The sequence below is a fragment of the Alosa sapidissima genome, chromosome 15, assembly GCF_018492685.1.
Source record: "Alosa sapidissima isolate fAloSap1 chromosome 15, fAloSap1.pri, whole genome shotgun sequence".
Lineage (NCBI taxonomy): Eukaryota > Metazoa > Chordata > Actinopteri > Clupeiformes > Clupeidae > Alosa > Alosa sapidissima.
In genome coordinates this window covers 15,515,105-15,531,943 of record NC_055971.1, presented here as the reverse complement: position 1 = coordinate 15,531,943, position 16,839 = coordinate 15,515,105, and the positions used below count along the sequence as shown (strand labels likewise).

Here is a 16,839-nt window from a genome sequence, read left to right as displayed (position 1 = left end):
TACATCAAAGCCGAACAAGAACCCGACTACCTTCATTGGAAGGAAAACATAAACCAACCAATAACCATGTGTGTTAATAGGTTAAAAACAGAAACTATTGATTCTCTGAGTCTGATCTATTGAATAATCACTTGGCAAACTTTCTTTTCAAAACATTAATTTAATTGTGAACTTGTATTAGACCTTAGGAGGGGAAGACAGAACCAACACAACATAGGTAGGCTAGCTCAAGAAGACAGATGGGGCTCCTTCTCCATAAGCAAGCAACCCATCCAGAAAATGTCACTCTGAACAATGACCACAGCTTGACCATGACCACGGGCTGCCATCTCCAGCTTCTCCTCAGCAAGCTGCTGCTGGTCTTTCAGGTGGTGAAGACACATCCACAGTGATGGGTGGCGCACTTGAACGGCATTGTTCAGAGTGCGATGATAAGCTACAAAAAAACTTTTTCTTTATATTGGTTATGCATGAAAATGCTGACAGTGGCTTGATAAACAAAAAAATGCATATAGATTTAGGAGTTTACTAGACCTATGATATTGACGTACAAAAATGATACAGACTTCAGTTGCTGCCAGTAGAACTAAATTAATATTTAGGCTATTATAGCCTATGAGTCTAGCTGGATCTCTGCTCATCTGATTAATACTGATTATTAAAAATAGTTAAATAAGTTCAATTCCCCGGCTAATTAATCTAATATGATGTTATATTCCAATTAAAAATGTAGGCCTATGTAGCTTTGAGAGTATCTGTAACAGCAAAGTAAGGGTTGTCTGTGGCAGTCCTATAGGCCTACCCTTGATGTAGGCTATATGCTTTATTATAATAATTCTAATAATAATAACAACAGCAATGATAATCACAAACGTAAAAACAATACAATTGTCATCATAAAGGCAATTGGTTTTACATGAAAATGTCGACAGTGACTTAGGCCTACATATAAAAAATAATGTGCACTCGGCGATTATTCAATTAATAAGAAAATCAGTTTTACTTGTAATCACTTACATTCAAGATGTTTGTTGGTCCTTTGCTCCATGTTTCGCTCGAATACTTATTACTAATACTGCAGGTGGGAAGGCTGCTCCAGGGTGGACGTAGGTATTGCGGACATATCGTAAGAAGTCCTGCAGTTCTGAGTGGTCCCGCTGGGCACGCCTGGTGTTGTGGTGGTGAAGCAGCAGGTCAAAGTTATTTTGGACCAGGGGCAGTGGCAGGTGGCCTAGTGGCATCACCTTACAGATGATTGCTGTCAATCGATGTCATGCCGGAATGCAGCAGCCAGTCCAAGTCCCTGCACCCTCCTCCACAAGGCCTGGTTGAAGGGGAAGTAGCATCCACACACTCGTGTCCTTGGAAGCTCTGTTCTCAGTGCAGTCATCAGTGCCTGTTTAAAGAACCTTGTTATGGGAGAACATTTTTACATTGTGTTTGTTAAAACTGACTATCGACCGTTATGCAAACACTAGACTATCAGAGAAATTGACATACACACACACGCATGCACATACACACACACACACACACACGCATCCACACATAGACACACACACACACACAAACACGCACACAGGCAGGCACACACATGCACTCATACAGGCACACAGGCATGCACATAAAAGCATACACAAGTTTCAAGAGTGGGGGGGGTGGAGTAGGAGATGGAGACAAATTGACGTGATTGACGTTAAGTCAAGTGATTTATTTTCGTGGAACGGATGTACAGGACTGAGCGGCAGTCATATTTTTTACTGCTATGCGGTAAATCTATTTTATGTAATTTTTGAATGTTCTGAAGAACAAAGGAGCAAATAGTCATTTTAAGATGGAAAAAAATCTAAATGTGTTGCTTTAATTAAGTGCAATTTGGTTGAACTCTATCCATTCGGCCCCAGTTTTTTGTGTGTTTCTGTGGTAGAGGTCCTTCCTGTGTCACAGTTTCATCTCTTCCTTCCTGTGGTCTTGGTTTCCTCCTTTTACACCCAAATGCACATTGAATTTCTCATGATGATCTCTCAGAATATTTATTTAAGAGCCCTATCACTGTTGGTGTATGTTGACTAGTCCTCTTTGTGTATGACTATAGCCATCCTTTTGGTCAGCCTCTGGAGCAAGTTGACAACACAAAAGCAGTTGGATTTATACAGAGGACATATTAATAAACAAACTGTATATCCTATATGTGCTGTGAGCTGCTTAGTAAAAGCGCCCAGAAATGTAAATCTTTACCGCTGTGCTGAGCTACACTAACAGGTCGTGCGCAGCATGCTTTAGAGATCTGAATACATGCCATAACAATTTATCTTATTCGGAAGAACGGATCATTATTAAGTGGACGCACCATCCTCTGGATATTACTTTTAATTAAACAGGTTTTATGTTTTTTAATCTTTTTAATCAAATACAAATAGCAAGTTGTAAAGGTCAAATGGACAAAATCCAATTTCACAGTGTTGAAATATCACATTATAGATGTTCAAATATTTAATTAATTAACCATCAGATAGGACTGTCTTATATCCTCAGCCATTAGCCAAATTGCTTGTTTAGTTTAGTGCAGGTATATTGGCCAACCTACAGCTAGTGCAGTCATACTGAGCAATGAAGAAGACAGGACAAGAATTCAGACTAAATGAATCAGTCCAGTTAAGTCGTGATCTATTCTTCTCTTCTCTCACACACTATATTGATATTCATACACATTCACATATAAAGTTGTCTTTCTAAAGGCATTCTGTAAAATTCTACAAACTATGTGTGTAAACTATGTTCAAGTGCTGCAACTCTAGCCATCATAATGCGAGAAATTCCCGCATACACTTTTACAGCCTGTCTGATGACGTTAATCTAATCATGAAGTGGCGTGAACGCAGTGCTATTGACCGGACGGATCAACTACCGAGTTGAATTGAACATAGCCAGCCTCATGAAGACGCAGACACACACACACACACACACACAGAGAACCACTTTGTGCTTACGCAAATAGGCTACGCAACTATGGCAAACTTTTACATCTGGAGAGAGCTCATTGGTAGGCCCTAACTATCCTGCTAGCTCAGATCATGTCTGCCAGTAATGCTCACTAAAATCATTAGTGAACATTGCAAAACACTTCATCCCAGAAAGATTGTCTTCGACTTGTTAGTTTTTTGAACATTTATTTTATCTAATGACATAGAAGACATGATGAATTGCATCCACATATCCTAACGCTCTATGCACAACTAGCCTAAAACCATCAGGATGAAGGCTGATTACTCTCACGTATTTCTTAAAGTGACAGGCACTCAATTACACCTACACATCACCAATGTGCACTCAATTAGACCTACACACCACATTAAAGTTATGCCTAAGTGTAATAGGTTAAAAATCAATATGAAGCATTCAAATTACTAAATATGTTTAGCTACTAGTAATTACTAGTAAAATACTATACATTATTAACTAAATACACTCTATATGAATTTAAAAAGATATGAAATAGAAACATATCACATAAGCCATCATTTTCAGTGTGTTGAGAGAGTAAAGCAGAATCTAAGATGGCCACTGTTGTGAATGATCCCACTACTATATTCAATATTACTGATGACGTCAAGGTGGTGGGGGCCCCCAAATCAAGTTATTTAGTAGCCCTGTTACTGTATTTAATTGGAAAGTGCCCACTATGTATCATATCAAAATGCTAAATGCTATCCTATGTACTTCCGCTCAATTTTCATTTTCCTTCAGTACGTCGTCTGGGTTTGCGGTATATTCGCGGGTTTTCTCCGGCCAATCTTTACCTGTCCAATAACCGAACAGAGGGAGTGGCTGAGAACGATGACACTGAGGTTGTGCGAAGACGAAACCGAAATTTATTGTGATAAACAGAAGTAGCAACACCTGCAAACGTCAAAAAATGAGAGTCTGGATATTTCCAGGCTAACAAAATGCCCCCCCCTCGTGAATCGGTGACAGTCTATTTCGGCCTTGGTTGTACAAGGATGGCAATATCCTCATGACCCAGCATAAATGGTCTTGAAATGTCAGTAAGAAGCCTTAGTAATGGTATTTTTTTAAAAGGTTACAGGATTGCGAAAAATTAAGAGAGTTACAGGTGCTGAAGCAAACAGTGTTACAACCACACAAGGTCTCCCCTAATGGAAAAAACATTTCCTACATGCTTTTTCACTGAAAAAATGCTTGCAAACTGCTTTTTTTATTCATTGGTTTCGTATGAGCTGGATTATACTGTACATCTATCAAATGTATTATAATCTGTGGTCATTCTCGCCCATTTCAGAGTTTTGCTTTGACGTAGGCTACAGTAGCTTCTCGTTTGCTGACGCTTCACAGCAAAACTTGCACCCAGGATATCCACAGGATGTGATTACAATTCCGGTGTTAAAAATGAAAAAAATAGAAGTACAAGCAAAGTCCTTTTAGGCAAGTCCCTCCACTTATATTGCAATCATATTGCAGCCATATTGCAACACACTTTGGGCATTTATCAAGCATCTCATTAGTTTGTAGTTTGGTAGTTTACTATTTTATTATTATTATTATTATTATTATTACTATTATTATTATTATTGTTATCATTACTATTGTTTTGCTTTTTGCTTTGTTTTGTTTGTTTGTTTGTCTGTAGAGCGCTTGAAAAGTGCTATATAAATAAATTTTATTATTATTATTATTATTATCATCTATTTTCAGCAGAACTGCGCGTGTGCAAGGCTTCACGACACCAACTTCACTCCAGTGGCAAGATCATGATTGTCGTGCCAATGTATTCACGTCATGTCATGTCGACAAATGCCATATTGGTGTTACGAACTAACCACATGCATTTCCCATGGAGGATTTTTTGAGTGCTGTCTCTCCTCATTAGAAAGTCTCTGAAGTAAAAGGTCAACAGGATGTGGTTAATTCAGAAAAAAGGCACTCACTGAAAAAAACCCTCACTAGATTTATTTCCATGGTACATGTTTTCAACCTCACTGAATGCTTCTGAATACCCTGGAGATTCCAGACCCTAATCTGAAAGATTATTAACCTGACTCTCACCAGATGAATTTTGTTCCGCCTAGCTCCACTCATCCATTTGGGATCAATCCATTGAAGTCTTGATTCAGAAGGCTGGGCCTAATCAAAAAATGCTTACATATGATTGGATAAGCCACTTATCCGTCATCTATTGACGTGCTACTTCAACCACTCACATCGAAGCCAACCCGTGACGCTGATAACAGTCTCACAGTCGCTTCTACGCTATGTCACATCTATGAAACTCCCGCCCTGCGTCCTGATTGGCTCTACCATAAAATCTGGTGCAGAAATCACTCTCAACGGAAGAGGTCCCAGATGGATGTGAGTGAAGCTAGGTGGAGCTAAGCGGAACGAAATTAATCTGGCGAGAGTCAGGTTAAAAGATTATGGGTCTGGCCATGAATAATGTAATGGCCCAACTCGAGGGGCGGCACCAAGCATGCATTTGAAAATGTCACTGCACGCAATTGGATAACACTATACAACCAATGTTAACTGACTGATTCTGTACTTTGACGCAATTGGATAACACTACGACTGCCATCTGTTTAGCTCGCCTCTGGCCCGCCTATATCAGATACACAGATGTGATTGGTTGCCCGCGATGCAAGGGGCAAAAGTTACATGCATCATTACTCGTTGCCAGAGTCTCTCGCTGAGCAAATGCTTCCGCGAGAACTCTGGATTCCCAGGGTAGCTTCTGAATACTGTAGCACAAAATATTCAGCATGTGTCATTTTAAGACTTCATCTTGAATTCTTTAATATCAAAGTTATCTTCATTTAAAATTGATGTTGCAATACTAAGTACATCTGAATGCCTACTCTCAGTACTTTCCACCTGTATAACACAATGACGTCGAAATTACATTAATAAAGGTTCACACTGACTCAGCAGAGGAGTTTATGGCCTTCTGTGACGTCACATCTTGCTTTCATGTTACTGCAGTGTGCTTTTGGTGGTTTTTACCTTTAGTTTCTGTAAAACACTTGTTTTACATTTGGTTTGGAAAGTACCATGGCCTGCACAAGTAGTTGTGTGGCATTTTGTGTTAGTTAGGCGGATTTCCTGTTGTTCTCTATGGTTCGGCAGCGGAACGGTGGCAACGCTAACGTAACGCTAGCGTTGAACAAGCTGAGCGTTGAACTTGGTTCAACTTTCAAAGCGCAACGCGAGCGTATTCAATTCACAAACTGTTTGTGCTGCTTAGGAACGAGATATAACTTATTATGGTCTGAGCGTTGCGTTATGTTTGCCGCTAGGGCTGTCACTTTTGTGAAAAAATCCTGTTAGATTCTTGAGACATAACTGTTCATTTAATCGATTGTACAATCGATTTTTCATGTCTAAAGACGTTTCAATTTTCAACGTCAAATATAGGCCGATCCACGAACAACTAACAGGCATTAGGACAAACGTAAAGGGGGCGCTTGAAGACGCACAATGGCGTGAAGTTTCGTGCACAATGACAAACAGGAGTGCAACATTCTCGAAAAACAATAAGCAGAGTGGACTGCCATAACATTGGTGAAAAACATTACTGCAGGCTTCAACGTGGCTGCATTTACAATTAGAAATGTCAAACAAATGTTGCCTACGTAGAACTCACAACTGCACAGTTTGCATACCGCTTTGTCCTTCTCCACAGTTTGCATACCGCTTTGTCCTTCTCCAAACCCCGAAGTGCTTCCATATCGAACTCCTCAAGTTATTAGGGCCTATCACTTGTATCTCTCATGTCGCACAGGTTGATCGCGTTTTCCTCAATTTTTTGCCAAAACACCAGCAGCACAGCAGCCGATTAAAACAGCTGTTTCCGGTGCGTGAAATTGGTATTTGGAATTTTCTTTTTAGCTTTCGTAATGATTACTGCACTTCGGAATTCTTTGTTATTTTTCTGCTTGTTTGTGAGTTTTGTTACATCTATCTTTTTCATTTGTTTAATTCGTTTAAAATTAATAGTGTACATATTTGGTTAAAATCGATTCCCTATTTTAGTTTTCGAAACTTGTGTTGATTGTGCAATTTTCGAACGTAAAGTGACAGCCCTATTTGCCGCTGCTGCTTGCCGCTGGCTGATGTGATCCCCTCCTTAAGGTCTGATCTTCCTGCACAGAGGCTGAAGCTACATGCACAGAGAAATGTAGTTCATCATCAGTGGTGACACCCAAGCTAAAGCTTAAGGGCACAACGGTGGAAGCCAGGAATCGAACCCAAAACTATTCAGGCTACTGCATGCCAGCCCAGTTAACCACTACACTACCACCATCCCATGAGCCAAGCTGGTCCAACTGTGGTGAGGTCAAGAGACTTTGATACCTGTCCTTGCCGAGACACATTGAATGAATGTCCTTTCAAGTAGGATGCACACCAGTTGAGACCTTTTCCAGAAATTCCTAGCTCAAATAATATAGAGAGGAGAATGTCATGGTTCACTGTGGCAAAGGCTGAGGACTCAGCGGAGAATGCTATTGAAACCACACTGCTTAGGGTCTAGGTTGTTCTGGGATAGGACATCAGACACTTGCTTTAAGATCACTTTCTCAAGAACATTTGACACAAGAAGGGAAGAACAGAGGCAGATGTATAGTTCAGCTGAATTGAGTGTACTTTTCCTGAGCAATGTGGAACTTTTCCAGACCTGAGTGAATTTGTAAGATGCGTGACAGCCGGCACAATAGTAACTAGATATGACCGCCGCTCCTGCACATTCTCTCCGCAAAAATAAATCACACTTGTCAATTTGCCTCCATCTCCTACTACATCCTAGCCTGGCTAACGTCAGACCTCATCTCATTGAGATGGGGTCTGGGAACTAGACATTTATTTTCTTGTATTTGAAACGTGGTTTACGAATGCCCAGAGCCGTTTATTGGGTGCTACGAATGTCTATCAAATGCGTCTGTACATAGCTCATAACGGCTTATGTGTGTGTGTGTGTGTTTTTATTTGTGTGTGTGCATGTGCCTGTCTGTGTGTGTGTGTGTTTTTATTTGTGTGTGTGGGTGGGTGTGTTTATGTATGTGTGGGGGTGTGTGTGTGTGTGCATGTGTCTGTAGTATAAAAAGACCACTACCTCTACCAGATTTAGCACAGCAGCTAGAAGGGAATAAGGTAATGCTAAACCTGTGCGGCTAGCTCAGGAAATCTGCACAGTACACATGCACAAAAATTGCTGTAAACAGGTGGAAGTTGGAACCATTGATTAAATTAACAAGGACAAAGGAACTAGGAAGTAACCAAGTGGGCATGTACAGAGATGGAGACAGACAGAGAACAAAAAATAACAAAAAAGCTTGTTTACCTTTATAGTCGTGGATCCCGAACTGTCCCTTAGGAGTCTTACGAAAAGCTCCTTACGTCCCATATATATATACTTACGTCCGACGTACAAGACACTGTCCACCTTGAAGGGGCTGAACTGGTTGACACTGAATGCTCAGAAATCAATTTTCAACGAACGACATACAAGACATTCATAGCAAACTTTTCTGGAAATAGGCCTACGTGAAAATGTTAAGGTAGAGGTTACGAACTACGTAGCGTTAAGAAGCCCCCCGTACAGAATAAAATATATCTAAATATATTTTTAAGCGTCAAAAATATATGTTTGGGCCGATTTTCAATATTAACATATATTTCAAAAATATATTGTGAAAATATTTCAAATATATTATTTGTATGTGTATGGGCATACAGAACATACAGAACAAAAATATACAGAAATCGGCATATAGGAAAAAATCTATATTCAAATATATTTTAAGTGCCAAAAATATATTGTTTGGGCCAATTTTGAATATGTACATATATTTCAAAATATATTATGAAAATAAATATATATTTTTTGTGTGTGTGTAAAACAATCAAAACAATGAAAAAGTTCAACCCAGGCTGGCTGGAGGGGGTCTGAATGGGACAACTAAGCTGGTAGGTGGAGAGCACAAGCTGGAGGCCTCAGGTGGAAGCCACGATGGCTGAGCAGACAGGCAAGAGTCTTCAGGAAAATGATCCAGTGGCAGTGCCCAGGTGGGACCAGTGGTGAAGACGGAACCCTTCCAGAGGGCAGTCAGGAGTCCGGGGACAAAGCAGTCCATGACCCTTAGTTCTACGTGTGCTAAGATGGTTCTAAGGTGATTTCACTGCCTTTCCTGCCTTATCTGCCGTCTGCCTGCTTGACCAGTGTATGAGCCTTATGAGTCTTTGTCGCAGACCTCAAACCTTTCACTCATAGATGTTTGTCCAACCTTTCCCCCTTCGTCGCGGATGCCTTCCTGTTTGATTTCCTATAGTTGTACCCAAATCCCAATGCATTATCTGATTATTTAGGCCTACTGTCTAAAATGCTAAAACCAAAACGCTTACTGCGGGGCGTGTTAAGGCCCCATTATACTTGCTGCTAACGACGCGTACGCGTACGCATCATGGGTATTCATTTAGTGTCATCATCAGACCTGTGTAGAGACAGAAATATTGATGGAAGAGGTAACAGTATACCAGCTGAGGAAAACCTCTCTCACTCTGTGGTACCTCATCGCCACCCAGTGGTTAACATTTGCTAGGTTAGTGCCAGGAGGGCAAAATTACTAAACCAAGCCTGGGTGGGAGCCAGACTCTCATTTCAGGAACAGCACATGGACTTCCTACAGAAAAATACCATACTGAAAGACTAATACATATTTACATGAATACCGGGGGGCCCTTTAGTCCTAAAATCTAATACATCATCTACACCTGATATATATTTCAACTGCTTGACTGACAATAACTGGGAAACCACATATGATGCAATTAAGTTTGCTTCATAAGCTACTTGTTCTTTTTTATTTCCTTTCCAAGGCAATAATATATTGCATTATATTGCCTTGCTTTTATGTCCTCAGTGAGTCCTCCCAGGAGGATTTTTATTATCTCTTCCACAATTCAGAATGACAACTTTTCTGTGCCCCCATTTATTTGTTCTGCTTCAGGACATTGGACATCATTAGTGAACATTGCAAAACACTTGATCCCAGAAAGATTGTCTTCGACTTGTTAGTTTTTTGAACATTTATTTTATCTAATGACATAGAAGACATAATGAATTGCATCCACATATCCTTACGCTCACTGTGCAACTTTTATTCACTAGCCTAAAACCGTCATGATGAAGGCTGATTACTCTCACATATTTCTTAAAGTGACAGGCACTCAATTACACCTACACTTCACCAATGTGCACTCAATTAGACCTACACACCACATTAAAGTTATGCCTAAGTGTAATAGGTTAAAAATTAATATGAAGCATTCAAATTACTAAATATGTTTAGCTACTAGTAATTACTAGTAAAATACTATACATGTACACTCTATATGAATTTAAAAAGATACATATCACATATTCTGAAACATGAACACAGAAACATATCACATAAGCCATCATTTTCAGTGTGTGTTGAGAGAGTAAAGCAGAATCTAAGATGGCCACTGTTGTGAATGATCCCACTACTATTCAATATTACTGATGACGTCAAGGTGGTGGGGGCCCCCAATCAAGTACATTTTTAAGAAAGTATCGAAGAAGTATCGAAATCGCATTTTTTTTTACTTGGTATCTATCCTATGTACTTCCGCTCAATTTTCATTTTTCTTCAGTACGTCGTCTGGGTTTGCGGCATATTCGCGGGTTTTCTCCATCTTTACCTGTCTAATCAGCGAACAGAGGGAGTGGCTAAGAACGATGACACTATATGACATTGTATTTGGAACCACCACACTATGCTGTCCTTGTTGAGGTTCTATTTTATCATTTATTTATTACAGTGCATAAACATGCACTGTACTGTTCTTCCTAGGCTTCTTCTTATTCCGCTGACCACTTCTTGTTTGCGCTATTTAACTTGAACCATTTAACGTGGAAACTTTGTTCATACTTTGTAATGTAGGTCGTATAAAGGACATAGCTGCTATGTATTTATCATCTTTGTAACTTTTATACTTTTTAAACTATTAATTAAAAATTCTTTTTAAATTCCCCATAGACTTAACATTGGCTGTTATGTCATCACAATAGTGCAATTAAGCAATTAGAATCCTGTGCCAGGTGTTCAGGCCACCTGCAGCAACTGTCACTGGCTCTGTTCGAAACAGAAGACAGCTGTCTGCTGCCTCACTGCCTAAATAGAGAGCTGTCTCACTAGACATGACTTTGGGTTGAATGCATCTTTTAAAAAAGAGCGTAGCACTCTAGAATCTTTGGTGAACACTACGGTATGACGTTTGCAAAAGCCTGAACGTTAAACTAAACTAGCTTGTGTAAGCTAGCAAGCTAACTGTAGAAATTAGTGAAACGGGCGGCCGCGGCACATATATCAAACCAGACGTTATCAATAGTTACAACAATGGTATAATCAGATAGTTAAGTGTTTATTTCTCACTTCGAATCTACAAATCTAAGCAAAACTAGATGTACCGGTACAAAATATGACCGCCGCTCAGTCCTGTACATCCGTTCCGCGAAAATAAATCACACTTCAATTTGTCTCCATATTTTACTCCATCCCCCACTCTTGAAACTTTTGTGTATGCTTGTTTGGCATGCCTGAGTGTGTGTGTGTGCGGCTGCACAGAAAGTAGCCTACTGGTGCTGAAAAGGTGAATAGATTGTAGAATAGCCAAAGAAGATGTAGCATTGTTATAAAACCTTTAAAATCTCTAAACAATCACAAGTAGGGCAGTTCATCACAGTTCATCCATTGCAACTGGATTGATGAAAGGTCACTTACACCTGTAGGCTACATTGTATTTGGGAAAAGCAAAAGGTATCAGCATAATGTTATTTATTTATTTATTTATGTATTTATAAACAAAAACATCTCTGTCAGTTCCATGCCGTTTTCAACAGCTATCAAAAACAAAGGTCATTTTTGGATGGATGGATTTTTTGTGAATGTTTCTTCTTCTATGAGATTTTAGTCATCTTTAGTTCATGTAATACTTTATTGTCAATGCACAAATTAAGTAACAGTACCGGTAGTCTGAAACGTTATTGTTAATGCACAAATTAAGTAACAGTAGTCTGAAACGAAATGCTGTTTTACATCTAACCAGTGGTGCAAATAACTGACATGTCCAAATGGGCCTTGATGAAATGCGTCGCTAGACTGTTCATACACATTTTAACGGGCCAAAGTTGAAGAGCTGTTGTCCGTTATTGTTCGTGCAAATATAGGCTGATTCATGTTCCCTTGCATTGTGTAACTGAGGTCCATGGCTAGTCTGGCTTTCACCAGACCAAGCTCAATCTTTTAAGAAATCAAAAAATAAATAGCGGGCAGATCAAGCTGGGTTCACCCGATATTGTTTAATTTTCCGATTGAGATATCCACGCTCTGGCTATTCTAAATGCAAAAATGCATCAGGGAGTTATGACAAAACTGTAACTAACAAACTAGATCCTAATAGAAAGCTGTTAGCTTCCCTAAGCTACAGGTAGGCTTATAAGGTAGGCCTATTTACAACATAAATTGTCAATAGGCTATGCTGGCAACACAAATAAAATCTCCTTTGGAAACTAATGGCTTACGCCTTATAGAATCAAGCGGACTTAAACTGCCATATCGTGGCGAAAAGTTGTAATAAAATTCGCGCAGCTCCATGAGTCAAGGAAAGCGCGAATGAAGTAAACACTTCTAAATGGGACCCACTACACAGTAGCTTAAGGTGTGTTGCTAAAGCAGCCATAACTAGATGTACCGCAGAGCGGTTCAAAATATGACCGCCGCCCAGTCCAGCACATTTTTTCCACAAAAAAAAATCACGCTGAAAGGCCTATATGATTCTAACTGTCCCACTAAATTGCATTATCCACACTCAATTCTCAGTGGTATCTGCTAGACAACAAATACCAAAACATGATTAGTTCATAGATTTCACATGTAAAATTAATTTTATACAACCCCACCCCCATCTTGCCTGTTCATAATTCTGAGAAATTCTTGAATTGTGTGCATGTGTGCGTGCACACGTTTATGTTTATGTGTGTGGGTGTGTGTGTGTGTGTGTGTGTGTCTGTGTGTGTGCGTGCTTGTGTGTTTGTCTGCGTATGTGTGTTTGTGCATATGCATGCATGCGTACATATGTCTACTGTGTGAGTATGTGTCATACGTATGATTACTGTTAATGTATGTGTGTGCGTGTGTATCTGTTTATGCACATGTGTGCACATGGAATGGGTTAACATGAACGAAAGTACACAAAACTTGGCATCCATTCGGAAGGTGTCATAATGATCCTACACTTTCTATTTCGTGCAGTTTTGACCATGTCAGCCAGAGATATTGTGATGAAAACACCTAATTTTTTGCTTTTTAATTTTTAACTAGGTGGCGCTATACATGAAATAAGTAGTAATGGGATGGGTTGACATGCCCCCTTAAGACCAACATACATAAAAAAGGTGGACCTCCTAGGCCCTACGGTTCTCGAGATATTCACAGAAAACTGTCTCCGGCCACCTACAGGCCAGTTGGTGTATAGTAACATAAATTAATTTATTGTGTGGCCCCCCATGAACGGAATTCCACAAAACTTGGTGTGCATACAGAGGGTGTCATAATAATCCTACACTTCCAATTTCGTGCAGTTTTGACTATGTTAGGTCACAGATACCTTCAATTACAACACCTCATTTTTACTTTTTTGTGTTTAACTAGGTGGCGCTATACATGAAATGAGTGGTTATGGACTGGGTTGACATGGCCCCTTGAGATCAACATACAAAAAAAAATGGTCCTCCTAAACCCTACGGTTTTCGAGATATTCACAGAAAACTGTGTCTGCCCTACCCTCCTTTCGGGGGGTCCAGTCCAGCGGGGGGGCTACAGATCAAAACGAAAAACGATGGTTCCATGCTATCCATGTGGGGTTACATTCCCACCAAGTTTCGTGTACCCCGGTCTTTCAGTGTCCCGGGAATCATTGACGGAAATTTGGGCATGCGAAAAAGAAAAAAAAAAGAAAAAAAAAAAAATCTGACTAAACTTATACTGTATGACCGCCACTTCACTGCGCGGCGGTCATAATGAAATTATGGTGTCATTGTTTGGATACTTCACACACACGTGCTTTTTAATTTCACAGACTACAACTACCAAGCTGGAATCAAAGCACATCGATTCCCCTCTCACACCCTGCACGCACTTAAAACAAAATAAACAGGCGTCTCAGTCTCACGCATGCAGGGCTGCCAACTTTTCAAAAAACCTTGGAGTGAGATTTGGTGGGGCCAACCAAAATCTTGCTGCGGAAATTTTTGTTTGGCTCATTCAGCATTATTACCGTACAGTAAAAAAAAAAACGTACATCAGTGGTTCTCAGGTGTAGGGACCAGGTTCCCAGAGTTTAATTAACATTGGTATCAAAGGGATCTACTACTAGGACCTCAGCCTGAACTTGCATTCATCTGATGCTGTGTCGTCCTAAGGGTGTTTTGTAAGAATTTAAGAAATGTTTGTATATTTTAACTTTTAAGTGCATCAATCAGGTGCACTTTCAAAATAAATTTAGAGGTCAGACTTATTTTTATGGAAATATTTGTGCTGTAGCCTAAACTATTTTGCACTTATAACCATGCACACACAGGTGGAATAGTTATGTTGATATTGCAATAAGTTCACAACCACAAAACATAAATGCTACAATTCACAGTTCAGAAATGCGTGTACATTTCAGCACTCCATGAAATTATGCAGAAGTGGTCTATGTTATTCAGCTAGTTCATTTAAGATAAGATATTGGTCATTGTAATGGCCATCTAGCCTATAGCCTACTGTACATGCTCTTCCTTTTTTTCAGGATGTACCCATATCTGGGAATGTATGATGTGAATGTTTGCATATGGCTTTATATCAATATTTGTGTCTCATTATTTGATTTTCTTCATATTTTTGCATTAATGTCACTAGGAAGCATGCCAATAGAAATATATTCATTTATCTGTGTAAGTGGAATTGGCTGGAACCTGACAATATAAGAACCATGACAGTGGGATAATCTATGGCTGAGCAATTTACAAAACTGTATGTACTGACAAATAGTTTATATTAGAATACATTATAATTTCGCCCCAATGAGACTATGTAGAAATGTGTTGCAATTTCAAAACGGATTACTCAGGAACCACTTATTGCAGAGGCATGCTTTATATCCTCGTATTCGGTGCGGTTTGCTATTTATTGTGATATTGGGTTTGCCATGTGTTGTGTGAAGGGTTAGTGAAATATTTAACCAAGAGTAATGGGTGTGCTCTGTGTGCAAAATGCAAATATGCTTAGCCTAAATTGCATGTCAGTTCAATGTTAATTTTCTCACGAACCATTTATCACAGCAACTTGGCGCTATCTTTGGAAAGCTTAGATTCCGCTCGTTCACATGATGTGTAATATGTATAGGTTTAGTTTAGTTGAACCTCATCTGCCAGGTATTTGACCTACCAGGTTGACACTTCAGCGTGAAAAATACTCAATAATACTCAAAGCATACCTGAAGCCGGGGAAATGCGGGGGAAATGCGCCTGGGATGGCTTCTGAAGTAGCATCGTAAATGAGAGAAATTTTAGAAAATTCCACAGACAGGGGGTGCTCTTGAACCCTCTCACCGTCTCTGAAAGCATAACTAGTCGATCAGTGGCTCAACAGGTAGATCTATAGATAAAACTCATTTTTCAGGCATCTGACCGACCGGGTGGACACTTCAGCGTGAGAAATCGGGGGTGTGGCGTGTGAGTGTGTGAAACTAATCAAATGTGTGTGTCTCACGGCCAATGCGTGAGAGTTGGCAGCTCTGCGCATGTATAGGCAAAACTGTATCAGACCGGTGTAATGTTGGTAAATCTTCCATTGCACAGAATGATTTTTGTAGCACGTGCAACAAATGACAGTCGAAAGATACAATTACAGTGCTGCTATCAATTTGCTTGGTATAACCACATTTACAGTTTTCTACAAATGCAATCAATCAAATTGGCCTCCATCACTCAACCAACGCTAACGGTAACATTACCTAGGTCCTTATTGATATTATAAGATTAACGTACCTGCAGTAAAAACCAAGCATGTCCGATAAACATCCTCAGATTTATTTTGGCTTCAAGAAGAAATGGGAATTACATTCATGTCAACATCATCCTATCCTTATTAGACGTTCTCTGCAGTAAACTACAGTCCTTGTAGGAAGCGTCCATTGTTTTTCCAACCCACTTTTAACTTCCAACAAAATTACGTCTCACTGCAACGATGCGCCATCTAGTGGACAAACGACTACTCATCGCCAATACTGGAAATGCAGCCATGATGATGATGATGAATATTTATTTTGGCTTTCTTTTAATCCTACTGAATTTGTAATTATGTATCGGCCGTTCTAATACCGATAGTATGTGGGTGCCTGTGTGTGTGTGTGCATGTGTATGTGTGCACCGCCATCTACAGGCCAATGAGTGTACAGTCACTAAATGTACACATAACCTAATTTTTTTTAGACCCCCCCATGGATGAAATTCTACGAAACTTGGCATACCCCCAGAGAATGCCAGGTCAATCATACACATAAAATTTGGTGCAGTTCTGAACATCTTAACTGAAGATAGGGGCGATTAAAGCAGAATAATATTGCATTTTCATTTTTTACCGGGGGGGTGCAAATCACAAATGAGTGATTATGGGCCAGATTGATGTGGGCCCTTGAGACCAACATACCATAAAAGATTCTTCATCCTCAGTGCCACGGTTCAGGTAGTTATTTAGGAAAAAC

The 16,839-nt window shown here is 39.7% G+C and overlaps 1 long non-coding RNA gene across 1 annotated transcript; it reads right to left on the bottom strand.

The window, feature by feature from the left end:
* Positions 1-128: 128 nt before the first annotated feature.
* Positions 129-8,379, bottom strand: LOC121683969. Its single transcript, XR_006022976.1, has 3 exons — positions 8,351-8,379; positions 1,018-1,409; positions 129-436 (listed from the first exon to the last, which is right to left on the bottom strand). It is a non-coding gene; the product is annotated as an uncharacterized LOC121683969 (long non-coding RNA).
* Positions 8,380-16,839: the final 8,460 nt, after the last annotated feature.